The following is a 24875-nucleotide window of genomic DNA, read 5'->3' on the forward strand; positions in this document are numbered from 1 at the left end:
ACTGTTTGAGACATTACTCCCAATGAGGAAAGTGCGCATGGTGACTGTTGTATTCAATCCCGATGCAATTTCTGTGTTTCATCAACACTCTGACTGTTCACAGATTACATAATGCATCCATATGTGCATCGGGAACTACTGCTGGTCGTCCAGGGTACGATCAAAGCGTAGACTGTTTGAGACATTACTCCCATGGAGGAAAGTGCGCATGGTGACTGTTGTATTCAATCCCAATGCAATTTCTGTGTTTCACCAACACTCTGATAGTCCACAGATAACAGAATGCCTCCAGATGTGCATCGGAAACTACTACTGGTCTTCCAGGGAACGATCAGATCGTAGACTGTTTGAGACGTTACTCACATGGAGGAAAGTGCGCATGGTGACTGTTGTATTCAATCCCGATGCAATTTCTGAGTTTCATCAACACTTTGAAGGTCCACAGATTACAGAATGCCTCCAGATGTGCATCGGAAGCTCCAACTGGTCTTCCAGGGAACGATCAAAACGTAGACTGTTTGAGCCATTACTCCCTTGGAGGAACGAGCGCATGGTGACTGTTGTATTCAATTTCGATGCAATTTCCTTGTTTCAACAACACTCTGATAGTCCACAGATTACAGAATGCCTCCAGATGTGCATCGGAAACTACTACTGGTCTTCCAAAGAACGATCAAAGCGGAGACTGTTTGAGACATTACTCCATGGAGGAAAGTGCGCATGGTGACTGTTGTGATCAATCCCGTGGCACCTTCTGTGTGTCTTCAACACTTTGAAGGTCCACAGATTACAGAATACCTCCAGATGTGCATCGGAAACTACTACTGGTCTTCCAGGGAACGATCTAAGCGTATACTGTTTGAGACATTTCTCCATTGGAGGAAAGTGCGCATGGTGACTGTTGTATTCAATCGCGATGCAATTTCTGTGTTTCATCAACACTCAGATAGTCCACAGATTACAGAATGCCTCCTGATGTGCATCGGAAACTACTACTGGTCTTCCAGGGAAGGATGAAAGCGTAGACTTTTTGAGACATTACTCCCATGGAAGAAAGTGCGCATGGTGACTGTTGTATTCAATCTCGATGCAATTTCTGTGTTTGAACAACACTTTGATAGTTTACAGATTACAGAATGCCCCCAGATGTGCATCGGAAACTACTACTGGTCTTCCAGGGAACGATCAGAGCGTAGACTGTTTGAGACATTACCCCCATGGAGGAAATTGCGCATGGTGACTGTTGTATTCAACCCCGATGCAATATTTGTGTTTCAACAACACTCTGATAGTCCACAGATAACAGAATGCCTCCAGATGTGCATCGGGAGCTACTAATGGTCTTCCAGGGAACGATCAAAGCGTAGACTGTTTGAGACATTACTCCCAATGATGAAAGTGCGCATGGTGACTGTTGTATTCAATCCCGATGCAATTTCTGTGTTTCATCAACACTCTGACTGTTCACAGATTACAGAATGCATCCAGATGTGCATCGGGAACTACTACTGGTCGTCCAGGGAACGATCAAAGCGTAGACTGTTTGAGACATTACTCCCATGGAGGAAAGTGCGCATGGTGACTGTTGTATTCAATCGTGATGCAATTTCTGTGTTTCCCCAACACTCTGATAGTCCACAGATTACAGAATGCATCCAGATGTGCATCGGGAACTACTACTGGTCGTCCAGGGAACGATCAAAGCGTAGACTGTTTGAGACATTACTCCCATGGAGGAAAGTGCGCATGGTGACTGTTATATTCAATCCCGAGGCAATTTCTGTGTTTCATCAACACTTTGAAGGTCCACGGATTACAGAATGCCTCCCGATGTGAATCGGAAACTATTACTGGTCTTCCAGGAAACGATCAAAGCGTAGACTGTTTGAGACATTACTCGCATATAGGAAAGTGTTCATGGTGACTGTTGTAGTCAATCCCGATGCATTTTCTGTGTTTCAACAACACTCTGATAGTCCACAGATTACTGAATGCCTCCAGATGTGCATCGGGAGCTACTAATGGTCTTCCAGGGATCGATCAAAGCGTAGACTGTTTGAGACATTACTCCCAATGAGGAAAGTGCGCATGGTGACTGTTTTATTCAATCCCGATGCTATTTCTGTGTTTCATTAACACTTTGAAGGTCCACAGATTACAGAATGCCTCCAGATGTGCATCTTAAGCTACAACTGGTCTTCCAGGGAACGATCAAAACGTAGACTGTTTGAGCCATTACTCCCTTGGAGGAACGAGCGCATGGTGACTGTTGTATTCAATTTCGATGCAATTTCTTTGTTTCAACAACACTCTGATAGTCCACAGATTACAGAATGCCTCCAGATGTGCATCGGAAACTACTACTGGTCTTCCAAAGAACGATCAAAGCGGAGACTGTTTGAGACATTACTCCATGGAGGAAAGTGCGTATGGTGACTGTTGTGATCAATCCCGTGGCACTTTCTGTGTTTCTTCAACACTTTGAAGGTCCAAAGATTACAGAATACCTCCAGATGTGCATCGGATACTACTACTGGTCTTCCAGGGAACGATCTAAGCGTAGACTGTTTGAGACATTTCTCCCATGGAGGAAAGTGCGCATGGTGACTGTTGTATTCAATCGCGATGCAATTTCTGTGTTTCATCAACACTCAGATAGTCCACAGATTACAGAATGCCTCCTGATGTGCACCGGAAACTACTACTGGTCTTCCAGGGAAGGATGAAAGCGTAGACTTTTTGAGACATTACTCCCATGGAGGAAAGTGCGCATGGTGACTGTTGTATTCAATCTCGATGCAATTTTTGTGTTTGAACAACACTTTGATAGTTTACAGATTACAGAATGCCGCCAGATGTGCATCGGAAACTACTACTGGTCTTCCAGGGAACGATCAGAGCGTAGACTGTTTGAGACATTACTCCCAAGGAGGAAATTGCGCATGGTGACTGTTGTATTCAATCCCGATGCAATATTTGTGTTTCACCAACACTCTGATAGTCCACAGATTACAGAATGCCTCCAGATGTGCATCGGAATCTACTACTGGTCTTCCAGGGAACGATCAGAGCGTAGACTGTTTGGGACATTACTCCCATGGAGGAAAATGCGCATGATGACTGTTATATTCAATCCCGAGGCAATTTCTGTGTTTCATCAACACTTTGAAGGTCCACGGATTACAGAATCCCTCCGGATGTGCATCGGAAACTATTACTGGTTTTGCAGGGAATGATCAAAGCGTAGACTGTTTGAGACATTACTCCCACGGAGGAAAGTGCGCATGGTGACTGTTGTATTTAATCCCGATGCAATTTCTGTGTTTCATCAACACCCTGATGGTCCACACACAACAGAATGCCCCAGATGTGCATCGGAAACTACTACTGGTCTTGCAGGGAACTATCAAATCGTAAAATGTTTGAGACATTACTCCCATGGAGGAAAGTAAGCATGGTGACTGTTGTATTCCATCCCGATGCAATTTCTATGTTTTATCAACACTCTGATGTTCCTCAGATTACAGTATGCCTCCACATGTGCATCGGAATCTAGTACTGGTCCTCCAGGGAACGATCAAAGCGTAGACTGTTTGAGACGTTACTCCCATGGAGGAAAGTGCGCATGGTGACTGTTGTATTCAATCCCGATGCAATTCCTGTGTTTCATCAACACTCTGAAAGTCCACAGATTACAGATTGCCTCCAGATGTGCATGGGAAACTACTACTGGTCTTCCATTAGATGTTCAAAGCGTAGACTGTTTGAGACATTACTCCCATATAGGAAAGTGCGCATGGTGACTGTTGTATTCAATCGTGATGCAATTTCTGTGTTTCAACAACACTCTGATAGCCCACAGATTACAGAATGCCTCCAGATGTGCATCGGAAACTACTACTGGTCTTCCAGGGAACGATCAAAACTTAGACTGTTTGAGACAATACTCCCATGGAGGAAAATTGCGCATGGTAACTGTTGTATTCAATCCCGATGCAATTTCTGTGTTTCATTAACACTTTGAAGGTCCACAGATTACAGAATGCCTCCAGATGTTCATCGGAAGCTACAACTGGTCTTCCACGGAACGATCAAAACGTAGACTGTTTGAGACATTACTCCATGGAGGAAAGTGCGCATGGTGACTGTTGTATTCAATCGTGATGCAATTTCTGTGTTTCACCAACACTCTGATAGTCCACAGATTACAGAATGCCTCCAGATGTGCATCGGAATCTACTACTGGTCTTCCAGGGAACGATCAAAACGTAGACTGTTTAAGCCATTACTCCCTTGGAGGAACGAGCGCATGGTGACTGTTGTATTCAATTTCGATGCAATTTCTTTGTTTCAACAACACTCTGATAGTCCACAGATTACAGAATGCCTCTAGATGTGCATCGGAAACTACTACTGGTCTTCCAAAGAACGATCAAAGCGGAGACTGTTTGAGACATTACTCCATGGAGGAAAGTGCGCATGGTGACTGTTGTGATCCATCCCGTGGCACTTTCTGTGTTTCTTCAACACTTTGAAGGTCCACAGATTACAGAATACCTCCAGATGTGCATCGGAAACTACTACTGGTCTTCCAGGGAAGGATGAAAGCGTAGACTATTTGAGACATTACTCCCATGGAGGAAAATTGCGCATGGTGACTGTTGTATTCAATCCCGATGCAATTTCTGTGTTTCATTAACACTTTGAAGGTCCACAGATTACAGAATGCCTCCAGATGTGCATCGGAAGCTCCAACTGGTCTTCCAGGGAACGATCAAAACGTAAACTGTTTGAGCCATTACTCCCACGGAGGAAAGTTCGCATGGTGACTGTTGTATTTAATCCCGATGCAATTTCTGTGTTTCACCAACATTCCGATAGTCCACAGATTGCAGAATGCCTCCAGATGTGCATCGGAAACTACTACTGGTCTTCCAGGGAAGGATGAAAGCGTAGACTTTTTGAGACATTACTCCCATGGAGGAAAGTGCGCATGGTGACTGTTGTATTCAATCCCGATGCAATATTTGTGTTTCACCAACACTCTGATAGTCCACAGATTACAGAATGCCTCCAGATGTGCATCGGAAACTACTACTGGTCTTCCAGGGAACGATCAGAGCGTAGACTGTTTGAGACATTACTCCCATGGAGGAAAATGCGCATGATGACTGTTATATTCAATCCCGAGGCAATTTCTGTGTTTCATTAACACTTTGAAGGTCCACAGATTACAGAATGCCTCCAGATGTGCATCGGAAGCTACAACTGGTCTTCCAGGGAACGATCAAATCGTAGACTGTTTGAGACATTGCTCCCATGGAGGAACGAGCGCTTGGTGCCTGTTGTACTCAATTTCGATGCAATTTCTGTGTTTCAACAACACTCTGATAGTCCACAGATTACAGAATGCCTCCAGATGTGCATCGGAAACTACTACTGGTCTTCCAGAGAACGATCAAAGCGGAGACTATTTGAGACATTACTCAAATGGAGGAATGTGCGCATGGTGACTGTTGTATTCAATCGCGATACAATTTCTGTGTTTCATCAACACTCAGATAGTCCACAGATTACAGAATGCCTCCTGATGTGCATTGGAAACTACTACAGGTCTTCCAGGGAAGGATGAAAGCGTAGACTCTTTGAGACATTACTCCCATGGAGGAAAGTGCGCATGGTGACTGTTGTATTCAAACCCGAGGCAATTTCTGTGTTTCATCTACACTTTGAAGGTCCACGGATTACAGAATGCCTCCCGATGTGAATCGGAAACTATTACTGGTCTTCCAGGAAACGATCAAAGCGTAGGCTGTTTGAGACATTACTCGCATATAGGAAAGTGATCATGGTGACTGTTGTATTCAATCCCGATGCATTTTCTGTGTTTCAACAACACTCTGATAGTCCAAAGATTACAGAATGCCTCCAGATGTGCATCGGGAGCTACTACTGGTCTTCCAGGGAACGATCAGATCGTAGACTGTTTGAGACATTACTCCCATGGATGAAAATTGCGCATGGTGTCTGTTGTATTCAATCCCGATGCAATTTCTGTGTTTCATTAACACTTTGAAGGTCCGCAGATTACAGAATGCCTCCAGATGTGCATCGGAAGCTCCAACTGGTCTTCCAGGGAACGATCAAAACGTAGACTGTTTGAGCCATTACTCTCACGGAGGAAAGTTCGCATGGTGACTGTTGTATTTAATCCCGATGCAATTTCTGTGTTTCACCAACATTCCGATAGTCCACAGATTGCAGAATGCCTCCAGATGTGCATCGGAAACTACTACTGGTCTTCCAGGGAACGATCAGATCGTAGATTGTTTGAGACATTACTCCCATGGAGGAAATTGCGCATGGTGACTGTTGTATTCAATCCCGATGCAATATTTGTGTTTCACCAACACTCTGATAGTCCACAGATTACAGAATGCCTCCAGATGTGCATCGGAAACTACTACTGGTCTTCCAGGGAACGATCAAAACTTAGACTGTTTGAGACATTACTCCCATGGAGGAAAATTGGGCATGGTGACTGTTCTATTCAATCCCGATGCAATTTCTGTGTTTCATTAACACTTTGAAGGTCCACAGATTACAGAATGCCTCCAGATGTGCATCGGAAGCTACAACTGGTCTTCCAGGGAACGATCAAAACGTAGACTGTTTGAGACATTACTCCCATGGAGGAACGAGCGCATGGTGCCTGTTGTATTCAATTTCGATGCAATTTCTGTGTTTCAACAACACTCTGATAGTCCACAGATTACAGAATGCCTCCAGATGTGCATCGGGAGCTACTAATGGTCTTCCAGGGAACGATCAAAGCGTAGACTGTTTGAGACATTACTCCCAATGAGGAAAGTGCGCATGGTGACTGTTGTATTCAATCCCGATGCAATTTCTGTGTTTCATTAACACTTTGAAGGTCCACAGATTACAGAATGCCTCCAGATGTGCATCGGAAGCTACAACTGGTCTTCCAGGGAACGATCAAAACGTAGACTGTTTAAGCCATTACTCCCTTGAAGGAACGAGCGCATGGTGACTGTTGTATTCAATTTCGATGCAACTTCTTTGTTTCAACAACACTCTGATAGTCCACAGATTACGGAATGCCTCTAGATGTGCATCGGAAACTACTACTGGTCTTCCAAAGAACGATCAAAGCGGAGACTGTTTGAGACATTACTCCATGGAGGAAAGTGCGCATGGTGACTGTTGTGATCAATCCCGTGGCACTTTCTGTGTTTCTTCAACACTTTGAAGGTCCACAGATTACAGAATACCTCCAGATGTGCATCGGAAACTACTACTGGTCTTCCAGGGAAGGATGAAAGCGTAGACTTTTTGAGACATTACTCCCATGGAGGAAAGTGCGCATGGTGACTGTTGTATTCAATCTCGATGCAATTTCTGTGTTTGAACAACACTTTGATAGTTTACAGATTACAGAATGCCTCCAGATGTGCATCGGAAACTACTACTGGTCTTCCAGGGAACGATCAGAGCGTAGACTGTTTGAGACATTACTCCCATGGAGGAAATTGCGCATGGTGACTGTTGTATTCAATCCCGATGCAATATTTGTGTTTCACCAACACTCTGATAGTCCACAGATTACAGAATGCCTCCAGATGTGCATCGGAAACTACTACTGGTCTTCCAGGGAACGATCAGAGCGTAGACTGTTTGAGACATTACTCCCATGGAGGAAAATGCGCATGATGACTGTTATATTCAATCCCGAGGCAATTTCTGTGTTTCATCAACACTTTGAAGGTCCACGGATTACAGAATGCCACCGGATGTGCATCGGAAACTTTTACTGGTTTTGCAGGGAATGATCAAAGCGTAGACTGTTTGAGACATTACTCCCACGGAGGAAAGTGCGCATGGTGACTGTTGTATTTAATCCCGATGCAATTTCTGTGTTTCATCAACACCCTGATGGTCCACACACAACAGAATGCCCCCAGATGTGCATCGGAAACTACTACTGGTCTTGCAGGGAACGATCAAATCGTAAAATGTTTGAGACATTACTCCCATGGAGGAAAGTAAGCATGGTGACTGTTGTATTCCATCCCGATGCAATTTCTATGTTTTATCAACACTCTGATGTTCCTCAGATTACAGTATGCCTCCAGATGTGCATCGGAAACTACTACTGGTCTTCCAGGGAACGATCAAAACTTAGACTGTTTGAGACAATACTCCCATGGAGGAAAATTGCGCATGGTGACTGTTGTATTCAATCCCGATGCAATTTCTGTGTTTCATTAACACTTTGAAGGTCCACAGATTACAGAATGCCTCCAGATGTTCATCGGAAGCTACAACTGGTCTTCCAGGGAACGATCAAAACGTAGACAGTTTGAGACATTACTCCATGGAGGAAAGTGCGCATGGTGACTGTTGTATTCAATCGTGATGCAATTTCTGTGTTTCACCAACACTCTGATAGTCCACAGATTACAGAATGCCTCCAGATGTGCATCGGAAACTACTACTGGTCTTCCAGGGAACGATCAGATCGTAGACTGTTTGAGACATTACTCCCAATGATGAAAGTGCGCATGGTGACTGTTGTATTCAATCCTGATGCAATTTCTGTGTTTCATCAACACTCTGACTGTTCACAGATTACAGAATGCATCCAGATGTGCATCGGGAGCTACTAATGGTCTTCCAGGGAGCGATCAAAGCGTAGACTGTTTGAGACATTAATCCCAATGAGGAAAGTGCGCATGGTGACTGTTGTATTCAATCCCGATGCAATTTCTGTGTTTCATTAACACTTTGAAGGTACACAGATTACAGAATGCCTCCAGATGTGCATCGGAAGCTACAACTGGTATTCCAGGGAACGATCAAAACGTAGACTGTTTAAGCCATTACTCCCTTGGAGGAACGAGCGCATGGTGACTGTTGTATTCAATTTCGATGCAATTTCTTTGTTTCAACAACACTCTGATAGTCCACAGATTACAGAATGCCTCTAGATGTGCATCGGAAACTACTACTGGTCTTCCAAAGAACGATCAAAGCGGAGACTGTTTGAGACATTACTCCATGGAGGAAAGTGCGCATGGTGACTGTTGTGATCCATCCCGTGGCACTTTCTGTGTTTCTTCAACACTTTGAAGGTCCACAGATTACAGAATACCTCCAGATGTGCATCGGAAACTACTACTGGTCTTCCAGGGAAGGATGAAAGCGTAGACTTTTTGAGACATTACTCCCATGGAGGAAAGTGCGCATGGTGACTGTTGTATTCAATCCCGATGCAATATTTGTGTTTCACCAACACTCTGATAGTCCACAGATTACAGAATGCCTCCAGATGTGCATCGGAAACTACTACTGGTCTTCCAGGGAACGATCAGAGCGTAGACTGTTTGAGACATAACTCCCATGGAGGAAAATGCGCATGATGACTGTTATATTCAATCCCGAGGCAATTTCTGTGTTTCATTAACACTTTGAAGGTCCACAGATTACAGAATGCCTCCAGATGTGCATCGGAAGCTACAACTGGTCTTCCAGGGAACGATCAAATCGTAGACTGTTTGAGACATTGCTCCCATGGAGGAACGAGCGCTTGGTGCCTGTTGTACTCAATTTCGATGCAATTTCTGTGTTTCAACAACACTCTGATAGCCCACAGATTACAGAATGCCTCCAGATGTGCATCGGAAACTACTACTGGTCTTCCAGAGAACGATCAAAGCGGAGACTGTTTGAGACATTACTCAAATGGAGGAAAGTGCGCATGGTGACTGTTGTATTCAATCGCGATGCAATTTCTGTGTTTCATCAACACTCAGATAGTCCACAGATTACAGAATGCCTCCTGATGTGCATTGGAAACTACTACTGGTCTTCCAGGGAAGGATGAAAGCGTAGACTCTTTGAGACATTACTCCCATGGAGGAAAGTGCGCATGGTGACTGTTGTATTCAAACCCGAGGCAATTTCTGTGTTTCATCTACACTTTGAAGGTCCACGGATTACAGAATGCCTCCCGATGTGAATCGGAAACTATTACTGGTCTTCCAGGAAACGATCAAAGCGTAGACTGTTTGAGACATTACTCGCATATAGGAAAGTGATCATGGTGACTTTTGTATTCAATCCCGATGCATTTTCTGTGTTTCAACAACACTCTGATAGTCCACAGATTACAGAATGCCTCCAAATGTGCATCGGGAGCTACTACTGGTCTTCCAGGGAACGATCAGATCGTAGACTGTTTGAGACATTACTCCCATGGAGGAAAATTGCGCATGGTGACTGTTGTATTCAATCCCGATGCAATTTCTGTGTTTCATTAACACTTTGAAGGTCCACAGATTACAGAATGCCTCCAGATGTGCATCGGAAACTCCAACTGGTCTTCCAGGGAACGATCAAAACGTAAACTGTTTGAGCCATTACTCCCACGGAGGAAAGTTCGCATGGTGACTGTTGTATTTAATCCCGATGCAATTTCTGTGTTTCACCAACATTCCGATAGTCCACAGATTGCAGAATGCCTCCAGATGTGCATCGGAAACTACTACTGGTCTTCCAGGGAACGATCAGATCGTAGACTGTTTGAGACATTACTCCCATGGAGGAAATTGCGCATGGTGACTGTTGTATTCAATCCCGATGCAATATTTGTGTTTCACCAACACTCTGATAGTCCACAGATTACAGAATGCCTCCAGATGTGCATCGGAAACTACTACTGGTCTTCCAGGGAACGATCAAAACTTAGACTGTTTGAGACATTACTCCCATGGAGGAAAATTGGGCATGGTGAATGTTTTATTCAATCCCGATGCAATTTCTGTGTTTCATTAACACTTTGAAGGTCCACAGATTACAGAATGCCTCCAGATGTGCATCGGAAGCTACAACTGGTCTTCCAGGGAACGATCAAAACGTAGACTGTTTGAGACATTACTCCCATGGAGGAACGAGCGCATGGTGCCTGTTGTATTCAATTTCGATGCAATTTCTGTGTTTCAACAACACTCTGATAGTCCACAGATTACAGAATGCCTCCAGATGTGCATCGGGAGCTACTAATGGTCTTCCAGGGAACGATCAAAGCGTAGACTGTTTGAGACATTACTCCCAATGAGGAAAGTGCGCATGGTGACTGTTGTATTCAATCCCGATGCAATTTCTGTGTTTCATTAACACTTTGAAGGTCCACAGATTACAGAATGCCTCCAGATGTGCATCGGAAGCTACAACTGGTCTTCCAGGGAACGATCAAAACGTAGACTGTTTAAGCCATTACTCCCTTGGAGGAACGAGCGCATGGTGACTGTTGTATTCAATTTCGATGCAATTTCTTTGTTTCAACAACACTCTGATAGTCCACAGATTACGGAATGCCTCTAGATGTGCATCGGAAACTACTACTGGTCTTCCAAAGAACGATCAAAGCGGAGACTGTTTGAGACATTACTCCATGGAGGAAAGTGCGCATGGTGACTGTTGTGATCAATCCCGTGGCACTTTCTGTGTTTCTTCAACACTTTGAAGGTCCACAGATTACAGAATACCTCCAGATGTGCATCGGAAACTACTACTGGTCTTCCAGGGAAGGATGAAAGCGTAGACTTTTTGAGACATTACTCCCATGGAGGAAAGTGCGCATGGTGACTGTTGTATTCAATCTCGATGCAATTTCTGTGTTTGAACAACACTTTGATAGTTTACAGATTACAGAATGCCTCCAGATGTGCATCGGAAACTACTACTGGTCTTCCAGGGAACGATCAGAGCGTAGACTGTTTGAGACATTACTCCCATGGAGGAAATTGCGCATGGTGACTGTTGTATTCAATCACGATGCAGTATTTGTGTTTCACCAACACTCTGATAGTCCACAGATAACAGAATGCCTCCAGATGTGCATCGGAAACTACTACTGGTCTTCCAGGGAACGATCAGATCGTAGACTGTTTGAGACATTACTCCCATGGAGGAAAATGCGCATGATGACTGTTATATTCAATCCCGAGGCAATTTCTGTGTTTCATCAACACTTTGAAGGTCCACGGATTACAGAATGCCTCCGGATGTGCATCGGAAACTTTTACTGGTTTTGCAGGGAATGATCAAATCGTAGACTGTTTGAGACATTACTCCCACGGAGGAAAGTGCGCATGGTGACTGTTGTATTTAATCCCGATGCAATTTCTGTGTTTCATCAACACCCTGATGGTCCACACACAACAGAATGCCCCCAGATGTGCATCGGAAACTACTACTGGTCTTGCAGGGAACGATCAAATCGTAAAATGTTTGAGACATTACTCCCATGGAGGAAAGTAATCATGGTGACTGTTGTATTCCATCCCGATGCAATTTCTATGTTTTATCAACACTCTGATGTTCCTCAGATTACAGTATGCCTCCACATGTGCATCGGAAACTAGTACTGGTCCTCCAGGGAACGATCAAAGCGTAGACTGTTTGAGACATTACTCCCATGGAGGAAAGTGCGCATGGTGACTGTTGTATTCAATCCCGATGCAATTTCTGTGTTTCATCAACACTCTGAAAGTCCACAGATTACAGATTGCCTCCAGATGTGCATGGGAAACTACTACTGGTCTTCCATTAGACGTTCAAAGCGTAGACTGTTTGAGACATTACTCCCATATAGGAAAGTGCGCATGGTGACTGTTGTATTCAATCGTGATGCAATTTCTGTGTTTCAACAACACTCTGATAGTCCACAGATTACAGAATGCCTCCAGATGTGCATCGGAAACTACTACTGGTCTTCCAGAGAACGATCAAAGCGAAGACTGTTTGAGACATTACCCAAATGGAGGAAAGTGCGCATGGTGACTGTTGTATTCAATCGCGATGCAATTTCTGTGTTTCATCAACACTCAGATAGTCCACAGATTACAGAATGCCTCCTGATGTGCATTGGAAACTACTACTGGTCTTCCAGGGAAGGATGAAAGCGTAGACTCCTTGAGACATTACTCCCATGGAGGAAAGTGCGCATGGTGACTGTTGTATTCAATTTCGATGCAATTTCTGTGTTTCAACAACACTCTTTTAGTCCACAGATTACAGAATGCCTCCAGATGTGCATCGGAAACTACTACTGGTCTTCCAGAGAACGATCAAAGCGGAGACTGTTTGAGACATTACTCTAATGGAGGAAAGTGCGCATGGTGACTGTTGTATTCAATCGCGATGCAATTTCTGTGTTTCATCAACACTCAGATAGTCCACAGATTACAGAATGCCTCCTGATGTGCATCGGAAACTACTACTGGTCTTCCAGGGAAGGATGAAAGCGTAGACTCTTTGAGACATTACTCACATGGAGGAAAGTGGGCATGGTGACTGTTGTATTCAATCCCGAGGCAATTTCTGTGTTTCATCAACACTTTGAAGGTCCACGGATTACAGAATGCCTCCCGATGTGAATAGGAAGCTATTACTGGTCTTCCAGGAAACGATCAAAGCGTAGACTGTTTGAGACATTACTCCCATATAGGAAAGTGTTCATGGTGCCTGTTGTATTCAATCCCGATGCATTTTCTGTGTTTCAACAACACTCTGATAGGCCACAGATTACAGAATGCCTCCAGATGTGCATCGGAAGCTACAAATGGTCTTCCAGGGAACGATCAAAGCGTAGACTCTTTGAGACATTACTCCCATGGAAGAAAGTGCGCATGGTGACTGTTGTATTCAATCCCAATGCGATTTCTGTGTTTCACCAACATTCTGATAGTCCACAGATTGCAGAATGCCTCCAGATGTGCATCGGAAACTACTACTGGTCTTCCAGGGAACGATCAGATCGTAGATTGTTTGAGACATTACTCCCATGGAGGAAATTGCGCATGGTGACTGTTGTATTCAATCCCGATGCAATATTTGGGTTTCACCAACACTCTGATAGTCCACAGATTACAGAACGCCTCCAGATGTGCATCGGAAACTACTACTGGTCTTCCAGGGAACGATAAAATCGTAGACTGTTTGAGACATTACTCTCATGGAGGAAAATTGGGCATGGTGACTGTTTTATTCAATCCCGATGCAATTTCTGTGTTTCATTAACACTTTGAAGATCCACAGATTACAGAATGCCTCCAGATGTGCATCGGAAGCTACAACTGGTCTTCCAGGGAACGATCAAAACGTAGACTGTTTGAGACATTACCCCCATGGAGGAACGAGCGCATGGTGCCTGTTGTATTCAATTTCGATGCAATTTCTGTGTTTCAACAACACTCTGATAGTCCACAGATTACAGAATGCCTCCTGATGTGCATTGGAAACTACTACTGGTCTTCCAGGGAAGGATGAAAGCGTAGACTCTTTGAGACATTACTCCCATGGAGGAAAGTGCGCATGGTGACTGTTGTATTCAAACCCGAGGCAATTTCTGTGTTTCATCAACACTTTGAAGGTCCACGGATTACAGAATTCCTCCCGATGTGAATCGGAAACTATTACTGGTCTTCCAGGACACGATCAAAGCGTAGACTGTTTGAGACATTACTCGCATATAGGAAAGTGTTCATGGTGACTGTTGTATTCAATCCCGATGCATTTTCTGTGTTTCAACAACACTCTGATAGTCCACAGATTACAGAATGCCTCCAGATGTGCATCGGGAGCTACTACTGGTCTTCCAGGGAACGATCAGATCGTAGACTGTTTGAGACATTACTCCCATGGAGGAAAATTGCGCATGGTGACTGTTGTATTCAATCCCGATGCAATTTCTGTGTTTCATTAACACTTTGAAGGTCCACAGATTACAGAATGCCTCCAGATGTGCATCGGAAGCTCCAACTGGTCTTCCAGGTAACGATCAAAACGTAGACTGTTTGAGCCATTACTCCCACGGAGGAAAGTGCGCATGGTGACTGTTGTATTTAATCCCGATGCAATTTCTGTGTTTCATCAACACCCTGATGGTCCACACACAACAGAATGCCCCCAGATGTGCATCGGAAACTACTACTGGTCTTGCAGGGAACGATCAAATCGTAAAATGTTTGAGACATTACTTCCATGGAGGAAAGTAAGCATGGTGACTGTTGTATTCCATCCCGATGCAATTTCTATGTTTTATCAACACTCTGATGTTCCTCAGATTACAGTATGCCTCCACATGTGCATCGGAAACTAGTACTGGTCCTCCAGGGAACGATCAAAGCGTAGCCTGTTTGAGACATTACTCCCATGGAGGAAAGTGCGCATGGTGACTGTTGTTTTCAATCCCGATGCAATTTCTGTGTTTCATCAACACTCTGAAAGTCCACAGATTACAGATTGCCTCCAGATGTGCATGGGAAACTACTACTGGTCTTCCAGGGAACGACCAGAGCGTAGACTGTTTGAGACATTACTCCCATGGAGGAAAATGCGCATGATGACTGTTATATTAAATCCCGAGGCAATTTCTGTGTTTCATCAACACTTTGAAGGTCCACGGATTACAGAATGCCTCCAGATGTGCATCGGAAACTACTACTGGTCTTCCAGAGAACGATCAAAGCGAAGACTGTTTGAGACATTACCCAAATGGAGGAAAGTGCGCATGGTGACTGTTGTATTCAATCGCGATGCAATTTCTGTGTTTCATCAACACTCAGATAGTCCACAGATTACAGAATGCCTCCTGATGTGCATTGGAAACTACTACTGGTCTTCCAGGGAAGGATGAAAGCGTAGACTCCTTGAGACATTACTCCCATGGAGGAAAGTGCGCATGGTGACTGTTGTATTCAATTTCGATGCAATATCTGTGTTTCAACAACACTCTTTTAGTCCACAGATTACAGAATGCCTCCAGATGTGCATCGGAAACTACTACTGGTCTTCCAGAGAACGATCAAAGCGGAGACTGTTTGAGACATTACTCTAATGGAGGAAAGTGCGCATGGTGACTGTTGTATTCAATCGCGATGCAATTTCTGTGTTTCATCAACACTCAGATAGTCCACAGATTACAGAATGCCTCCTGATGTGCATCGGAAACTACTACTGGTCTTCCAGGGAAGGATGAAAGCGTAGACTCTTTGAGACATTACTCACATGGAGGAAAGTGGGCATGGTGACTGTTGTATTCAATCCCGAGGCAATTTCTGTGTTTCATCAACACTTTGAAGGTCCACGGATTACAGAATGCCTCCCGATGTGAATAGGAAGCTATTACTGGTCTTCCAGGAAACGATCAAAGCGTAGACTGTTTGAGACATTACTCCCATATAGGAAAGTGTTCATGGTGCCTGTTGTATTCAATCCCGATGCATTTTCTGTGTTTCAACAACACTCTGATAGGCCACAGATTACAGAATGCCTCCAGATGTGCATCGGAAGCTACAAATGGTCTTCCAGGGAACGATCAAAGCGTAGACTCTTTGAGACATTACTCCCATGGAAGAAAGTGCGCATGGTGACTGTTGTATTCAATCCCAATGCAATTTCTGTGTTTCACCAACATTCTGATAGTCCACAGATTGCAGAATGCCTCCAGATGTGCATCGGAAACTACTACTGGTCTTCCAGGGAACGATCAGATCGTAGATTGTTTGAGACATTACTCCCATGGAGGAAATTGCGCATGGTGACTGTTGTATTCAATCCCGATGCAATATTTGGGTTTCACCAACACTCTGATAGTCCACAGATTACAGAATGCCTCCAGATGTGCATCGGAAACTACTACTGGTCTTCCAGGGAACGATAAAATCGTAGACTGTTTGAGACATTACTCTCATGGAGGAAAATTGGGCATGGTGACTGTTTTATTCAATCCCGATGCAATTTCTGTGTTTCATTAACACTTTGAAGATCCACAGATTACAGAATGCCTCCAGATGTGCATCGGAAGCTACAACTGGTCTTCCAGGGAACGATCAAAACGTAGACTGTTTGAGACATTACCCCCATGGAGGAACGAGCGCATGGTGCCTGTTGTATTCAATTTCGATGCAATTTCTGTGTTTCAACAGCACTCTGATAGTCCACAGATTACAGAATGCCTCCTGATGTGCATTGGAAACTACTACTGGTCTTCCAGGGAAGGATGAAAGCGTAGACTCTTTGAGACATTACTCCCATGGAGGAAAGTGCGCATGGTGACTGTTGTATTCAAACCCGAGGCAATTTCTGTGTTTCATCAACACTTTGAAGGTCCACGGATTACAGAATTCCTCCCGATGTGAATCGGAAACTATTACTGGTCTTCCAGGACACGATCAAAGCGTAGACTGTTTGAGACATTACTCGCATATAGGAAAGTGTTCATGGTGACTGTTGTATTCAATCCCGATGCATTTTCTGTGTTTCAACAACACTCTGATAGTCCACAGATTACAGAATGCCTCCAGATGTGCATCGGGAGCTACTACTGGTCTTCCAGGGAACGATCAGATCGTAGATTGTTTGAGACATTACTCCCATGGAGGAAAATTGCGCATGGTGACTGTTGTATTCAATCCCGATGCAATTTCTGTGTTTCATTAACACTTTGAAGGTCCACAGATTACAGAATGCCTCCAGATGTGCATCGGAAGCTCCAACTGGTCTTCCAGGGAACGATCAAAACGTAGACTGTTTGAGCCATTACTCCCACGGAGGAAAGTGCGCATGGTGACTGTTGTATTTAATCCCGATGCAATTTCTGTGTTTCATCAACACCCTGATGGTCCACACACAACAGAATGCCCCCAGATGTGCATCGGAAACTACTACTGGTCTTGCAGGGAACGATCAAATCGTAAAATGTTTGAGACATTACTTCCATGGAGGAAAGTAAGCATGGTGACTGTTGTATTCCATCCCGATGCAATTTCTATGTTTTATCAACACTCTGATGTTCCTCAGATTACAGTATGCCTCCACATGTGCATCGGAAACTAGTACTGGTCCTCCAGGGAACGATCAAAGCGTAGCCTGTTTGAGACATTACTCCCATGGAGGAAAGTGCGCATGGTGACTGTTGTTTTCAATCCCGATGCAATTTCTGTGTTTCATCAACACTCTGAAAGTCCACAGATTACAGATTGCCTCCAGATGTGCATGGGAAACTACTACTGGTCTTCCAGGGAACGACCAGAGCGTAGACTGTTTGAGACATTACTCCCATGGAGGAAAATGCGCATGATGACTGTTATATTAAATCCCGAGGCAATTTCTGTGTTTCATCAACACTTTGAAGGTCCACGGATTACAGAATGCCTCCAGATGTGCATCGGAAACTACTACTGGTCTTCCAGAGAACGATCAAAGCGAAGACTGTTTGAGACATTACCCAAATGGAGGAAAGTGCGCATGGTGACTGTTGTATTCAATCGCGATGCAATTTCTGTGTTTCATCAACACTCAGATAGTCCACAGATTACAGAATGCCTCCTGATGTGCATTGGAAACTACTACTGGTCTTCCAGGGAAGGATGAAAGCGTAGACTCCTTGAGACATTACTCCCATGGAGGAAAGTGCGCATGGTGACTGTTGTATTCAATTTCGATGCAATATCTGTGTTTCAACAACACTCTTTTAGTCCACAGATTACAGAATGCCTCCAGATGTGCATCGGAAACTACTACTGGTCTTCCAGAGAACGATCAAAGCGGAGACTGTTTGAGACATTACTCTAATGGAGGAAAGTGCGCATGGTGACTGTTGTATTCAATCGCGATGCAATTTCTGTGTTTCATCAACACTCAGATAGTCCACAGATTACAGAATGCCTCCTGATGTGCATCGGAAACTACTACTGGTCTTCCAGGGAAGGATGAAAGCGTAGACTCTTTGAGACATTACTCACATGGAGGAAAGTGGGCATGGTGACTGTTGTATTCAATCCCGAGGCAATTTCTGTGTTTCATCAACACTTTGAAGGTCCACGGATTACAGAATGCCTCCCGATGTGAATAGGAAGCTATTACTGGTCTTCCAGGAAACGATCAAAGCGTAGACTGTTTGAGACATTACTCCCATATAGGAAAGTGTTCATGGTGCCTGTTGTATTCAATCCCGATGCATTTTCTGTGTTTCAACAACACTCTGATAGGCCACAGATTACAGAATGCCTCCAGATGTGCATCGGAAGCTACAAATGGTCTTCCAGGGAACGATCAAAGCGTAGACTCTTTGAGACATTACTCCCATGGAAGAAAGTGCGCATGGTGACTGTTGTATTCAATCCCAATGCAATTTCTGTGTTTCACCAACATTCTGATAGTCCACAGATTGCAGAATGCCTCCAGATGTGCATCGGAAACTACTACTGGTCTTCCAGGGAACGATCAGATCGTAGATTGTTTGAGACATTACTCCCATGGAGGAAATTGCGCATGGTGACTGTTGTATTCAATCCCGATGCAATATTTGGGTTTCACCAACACTCTGATAGTCCACAGATTACAGAATGCCTCCAGATGTGCATCGGAAACTACTACTGGTCTTCCAGGGAACGATAAAATCGTAGACTGTTTGAGACATTACTCTCATGGAGGAAAATTGGGCATGGTGACTGTTTTATTCAATCCCGATGCAATTTCTGTGTTTCATTAACACTTTGAAGATCCACAGATTACAGAATGCCTCCAGATGTGCATCGGAAGCTACAACTGGTCTTCCAGGGAACGATCAAAACGTAGACTGTTTGAGACATTACCCCCATGGAGGAACGAGCGCATGGTGCCTGTTGTATTCAATTTCGATGCAATTTCTGTGTTTCAACAGCACTCTGATAGTCCACAGATTACAGAATGCCTCCTGATGTGCATTGGAAACTACTACTGGTCTTCCAGGGAAGGATGAAAGCGTAGACTCTTTGAGACATTACTCCCATGGAGGAAAGTGCGCATGGTGACTGTTGTATTCAAACCCGAGGCAATTTCTGTGTTTCATCAACACTTTGAAGGTCCACGGATTACAGAATTCCTCCCGATGTGAATCGGAAACTATTACTGGTCTTCCAGGACACGATCAAAGCGTAGACTGTTTGAGACATTACTCGCATATAGGAAAGTGTTCATGGTGACTGTTGTATTCAATCCCGATGCATTTTCTGTGTTTCAACAACACTCTGATAGTCCACAGATTACAGAATGCCTCCAGATGTGCATCGGGAGCTACTACTGGTCTTCCAGGGAACGATCAGATCGTAGATTGTTTGAGACATTACTCCCATGGAGGAAAATTGCGCATGGTGACTGTTGTATTCAATCCCGATGCAATTTCTGTGTTTCATTAACACTTTGAAGGTCCACAGATTACAGAATGCCTCCAGATGTGCATCGGAAGCTCCAACTGGTCTTCCAGGGAACGATCAAAACGTAGACTGTTTGAGCCATTACTCCCACGGAGGAAAGTGCGCATGGTGACTGTTGTATTTAATCCCGATGCAATTTCTGTGTTTCATCAACACCCTGATGGTCCACACACAACAGAATGCCCCCAGATGTGCATCGGAAACTACTACTGGTCTTGCAGGGAACGATCAAATCGTAAAATGTTTGAGACATTACTTCCATGGAGGAAAGTAAGCATGGTGACTGTTGTATTCCATCCCGATGCAATTTCTATGTTTTATCAACACTCTGATGTTCCTCAGATTACAGTATGCCTCCACATGTGCATCGGAAACTAGTACTGGTCCTCCAGGGAACGATCAAAGCGTAGCCTGTTTGAGACATTACTCCCATGGAGGAAAGTGCGCATGGTGACTGTTGTTTTCAATCCCGATGCAATTTCTGTGTTTCATCAACACTCTGAAAGTCCACAGATTACAGATTGCCTCCAGATGTGCATGGGAAACTACTACTGGTCTTCCAGGGAACGACCAGAGCGTAGACTGTTTGAGACATTACTCCCATGGAGGAAAATGCGCATGATGACTGTTATATTAAATCCCGAGGCAATTTCTGTGTTTCATCAACACTTTGAAGGTCCACGGATTACAGAATGCCTCCAGATGTGCATCGGAAACTACTACTGGTCTTCCAGAGAACGATCAAAGCGAAGACTGTTTGAGACATTACCCAAATGGAGGAAAGTGCGCATGGTGACTGTTGTATTCAATCGCGATGCAATTTCTGTGTTTCATCAACACTCAGATAGTCCACAGATTACAGAATGCCTCCTGATGTGCATTGGAAACTACTACTGGTCTTCCAGGGAAGGATGAAAGCGTAGACTCCTTGAGACATTACTCCCATGGAGGAAAGTGCGCATGGTGACTGTTGTATTCAATTTCGATGCAATATCTGTGTTTCAACAACACTCTTTTAGTCCACAGATTACAGAATGCCTCCAGATGTGCATCGGAAACTACTACTGGTCTTCCAGAGAACGATCAAAGCGGAGACTGTTTGAGACATTACTCTAATGGAGGAAAGTGCGCATGGTGACTGTTGTATTCAATCGCGATGCAATTTCTGTGTTTCATCAACACTCAGATAGTCCACAGATTACAGAATGCCTCCTGATGTGCATCGGAAACTACTACTGGTCTTCCAGGGAAGGATGAAAGCGTAGACTCTTTGAGACATTACTCACATGGAGGAAAGTGGGCATGGTGACTGTTGTATTCAATCCCGAGGCAATTTCTGTGTTTCATCAACACTTTGAAGGTCCACGGATTACAGAATGCCTCCCGATGTGAATAGGAAGCTATTACTGGTCTTCCAGGAAACGATCAAAGCGTAGACTGTTTGAGACATTACTCCCATATAGGAAAGTGTTCATGGTGCCTGTTGTATTCAATCCCGATGCATTTTCTGTGTTTCAACAACACTCTGATAGGCCACAGATTACAGAATGCCTCCAGATGTGCATCGGAAGCTACAAATGGTCTTCCAGGGAACGATCAAAGCGTAGACTCTTTGAGACATTACTCCCATGGAAGAAAGTGCGCATGGTGACTGTTGTATTCAATCCCAATGCAATTTCTGTGTTTCACCAACATTCTGATAGTCCACAGATTGCAGAATGCCTCCAGATGTGCATCGGAAACTACTACTGGTCTTCCAGGGAACGATCAGATCGTAGATTGTTTGAGACATTACTCCCATGGAGGAAATTGCGCATGGTGACTGTTGTATTCAATCCCGATGCAATATTTGGGTTTCACCAACACTCTGATAGTCCACAGATTACAGAATGCCTCCAGATGTGCATCGGAAACTACTACTGGTCTTCCAGGGAACGATAAAATCGTAGACTGTTTGAGACATTACTCTCATGGAGGAAAATTGGGCATGGTGACTGTTTTATTCAATCCCGATGCAATTTCTGTGTTTCATTAACACTTTGAAGATCCACAGATTACAGAATGCCTCCAGATGTGCATCGGAAGCTACAACTGGTCTTCCAGGGAACGATCAAAACGTAGACTGTTTGAGACATTACCCCCATGGAGGAACGAGCGCATGGTGCCTGTTGTATTCAATTTCGATGCAATTTCTGTGTTTCAACAGCACTCTGATAGTCCACAGATTACAGAATGCCTCCTGATGTGCATTGGAAACTACTACTGGTCTTCCAGGGAAGGATGAAAGCGTAGACTCTTTGAGACATTACTCCCATGGAGGAAAGTGCGCATGGTGACTGTTGTATTCAAACCCGAGGCAATTTCTGTGTTTCATCAACACTTTGAAGGTCCACGGATTACAGAATTCCTCCCGATGTGAATCGGAAACTATTACTGGTCTTCCAGGACACGATCAAAGCGTAGACTGTTTGAGACATTACTCGCATATAGGAAAGTGTTCATGGTGACTGTTGTATTCAATCCCGATGCATTTTCTGTGTTTCAACAACACTCTGATAGTCCACAGATTACAGAATGCCTCCAGATGTGCATCGGGAGCTACTACTGGTCTTCCAGGGAACGATCAGATCGTAGATTGTTTGAGACATTACTCCCATGGAGGAAAATTGCGCATGGTGACTGTTGTATTCAATCCCGATGCAATTTCTGTGTTTCATTAACACTTTGAAGGTCCACAGATTACAGAATGCCTCCAGATGTGCATCGGAAGCTCCAACTGGTCTTCCAGGGAACGATCAAAACGTAGACTGTTTGAGCCATTACTCCCATGGAGGAAAGTGCGCATGGTGACTGTTGTATTTAATCCCGATGCAATTTCTGTGTTTCATCAACACCCTGATGGTCCACACACAACAGAATGCCCCCAGATGTGCATCGGAAACTACTACTGGTCTTGCAGGGAACGATCAAATCGTAAAATGTTTGAGACATTACTTCCATGGAGGAAAGTAAGCATGGTGACTGTTGTATTCCATCCCGATGCAATTTCTATGTTTTATCAACACTCTGATGTTCCTCAGATTACAGTATGCCTCCACATGTGCATCGGAAACTAGTACTGGTCCTCCAGGGAACGATCAAAGCGTAGCCTGTTTGAGACATTACTCCCATGGAGGAAAGTGCGCATGGTGACTGTTGTTTTCAATCCCGATGCAATTTCTGTGTTTCATCAACACTCTGAAAGTCCACAGATTACAGATTGCCTCCAGATGTGCATGGGAAACTACTACTGGTCTTCCAGGGAACGATCAGAGCGTAGACTGTTTGAGACATTACTCCCATGGAGGAAAATGCGCATGATGACTGTTATATTAAATCCCGAGGCAATTTCTGTGTTTCATCAACACTTTGAAGGTCCACGGATTACAGAATGCCTCCGGATGTGCATCGGAAACTATTACTGGTTTTGCAGGGAATGATCAAAGCGTAGACTGTTTGAGACATTACTCCCACGGAGGAAAGTGCGCATGGTGACTGTTGTATTTAATCCCGATGCAATTTCTGTGTTTCATCAACACCCTGATGGTCCTCACACAACAGAATGCCCCCAGATGAGAATCGGAAACTACTACTGGTCTTGCAGGGAACGATCAAATCGTAAAATGTTTGAGACATTACTCCCATGGAGGAAAGTAAGCATGGTGACTGTTCTATTCCATCCCGATGCAATTTCTATGTTTTATCAACACTCTGATGTTCCTCAGATTACAGTATGCCTCCACATGTGCATCGGAAACTAGTACTGGTCCTCCAGGGAACGATCAAAGCGTAGACTGTTTGAGACATTACTCCCATGGAGGGAAGTGCGCATGGTGACTGTTGTATTCAATCCCGATGCAATTTCTGTGTTTCATCAACACTCTGAAAGTCCTCAGATTACAGATTGCCTCCACATGTGCATCGGAAACTAGTACTGGTCCTCCAGGGAACGATCAAAGCGTAGACTGTTTGAGACATTACTCCCATGGAGGGAAGTGCGCATGGTGACTGTTGTATTCAATCCCGATGCAATTTCTGTGTTTCAACAACACTCTGATAGTCCACAGATTACAGAATGCCTCCAGATGTGCATCGGAAACTACTACTGGTCTTCCAGAGAACGATCAAAGCGAAGACTGTTTGAGACATTACCCAAATGGAGGAAAGTATGCATGGTGACTGTTGTATTCAATCGCGATGCAATTTCTGTGTTTCATCAACACTCAGATAGTACACAGATTACAGAATGCCTCCTGATGTGCATCGGAAACTACTACTGGTCTTCCAGAGAACGATCAAGGCGGAGACTGTTTGAGACATTACTCTAATGGAGGAAAGTGCGCATGGTGACTGTTGTATTCAATCGCGATGCAATTTCTGTGTTTCATCAACACTCAGATAGTCCACAGATTACAGACTGCCTCCTGATGTGCATCGGAAACTACTACTGGTCTTCCAGGGAAGGATGAAAGCGTAGACTCTTTGAGACATTACTCCCATGGAGGAAAGTGCGCATGGTGACTGTTGTATTCAATCCCGAGGCAATTTCTG

Source organism: Schistocerca gregaria, chromosome 10, assembly GCF_023897955.1.
Source record: "Schistocerca gregaria isolate iqSchGreg1 chromosome 10, iqSchGreg1.2, whole genome shotgun sequence".
Classification (NCBI taxonomy): Eukaryota; Metazoa; Arthropoda; class Insecta; order Orthoptera; family Acrididae; genus Schistocerca; species Schistocerca gregaria.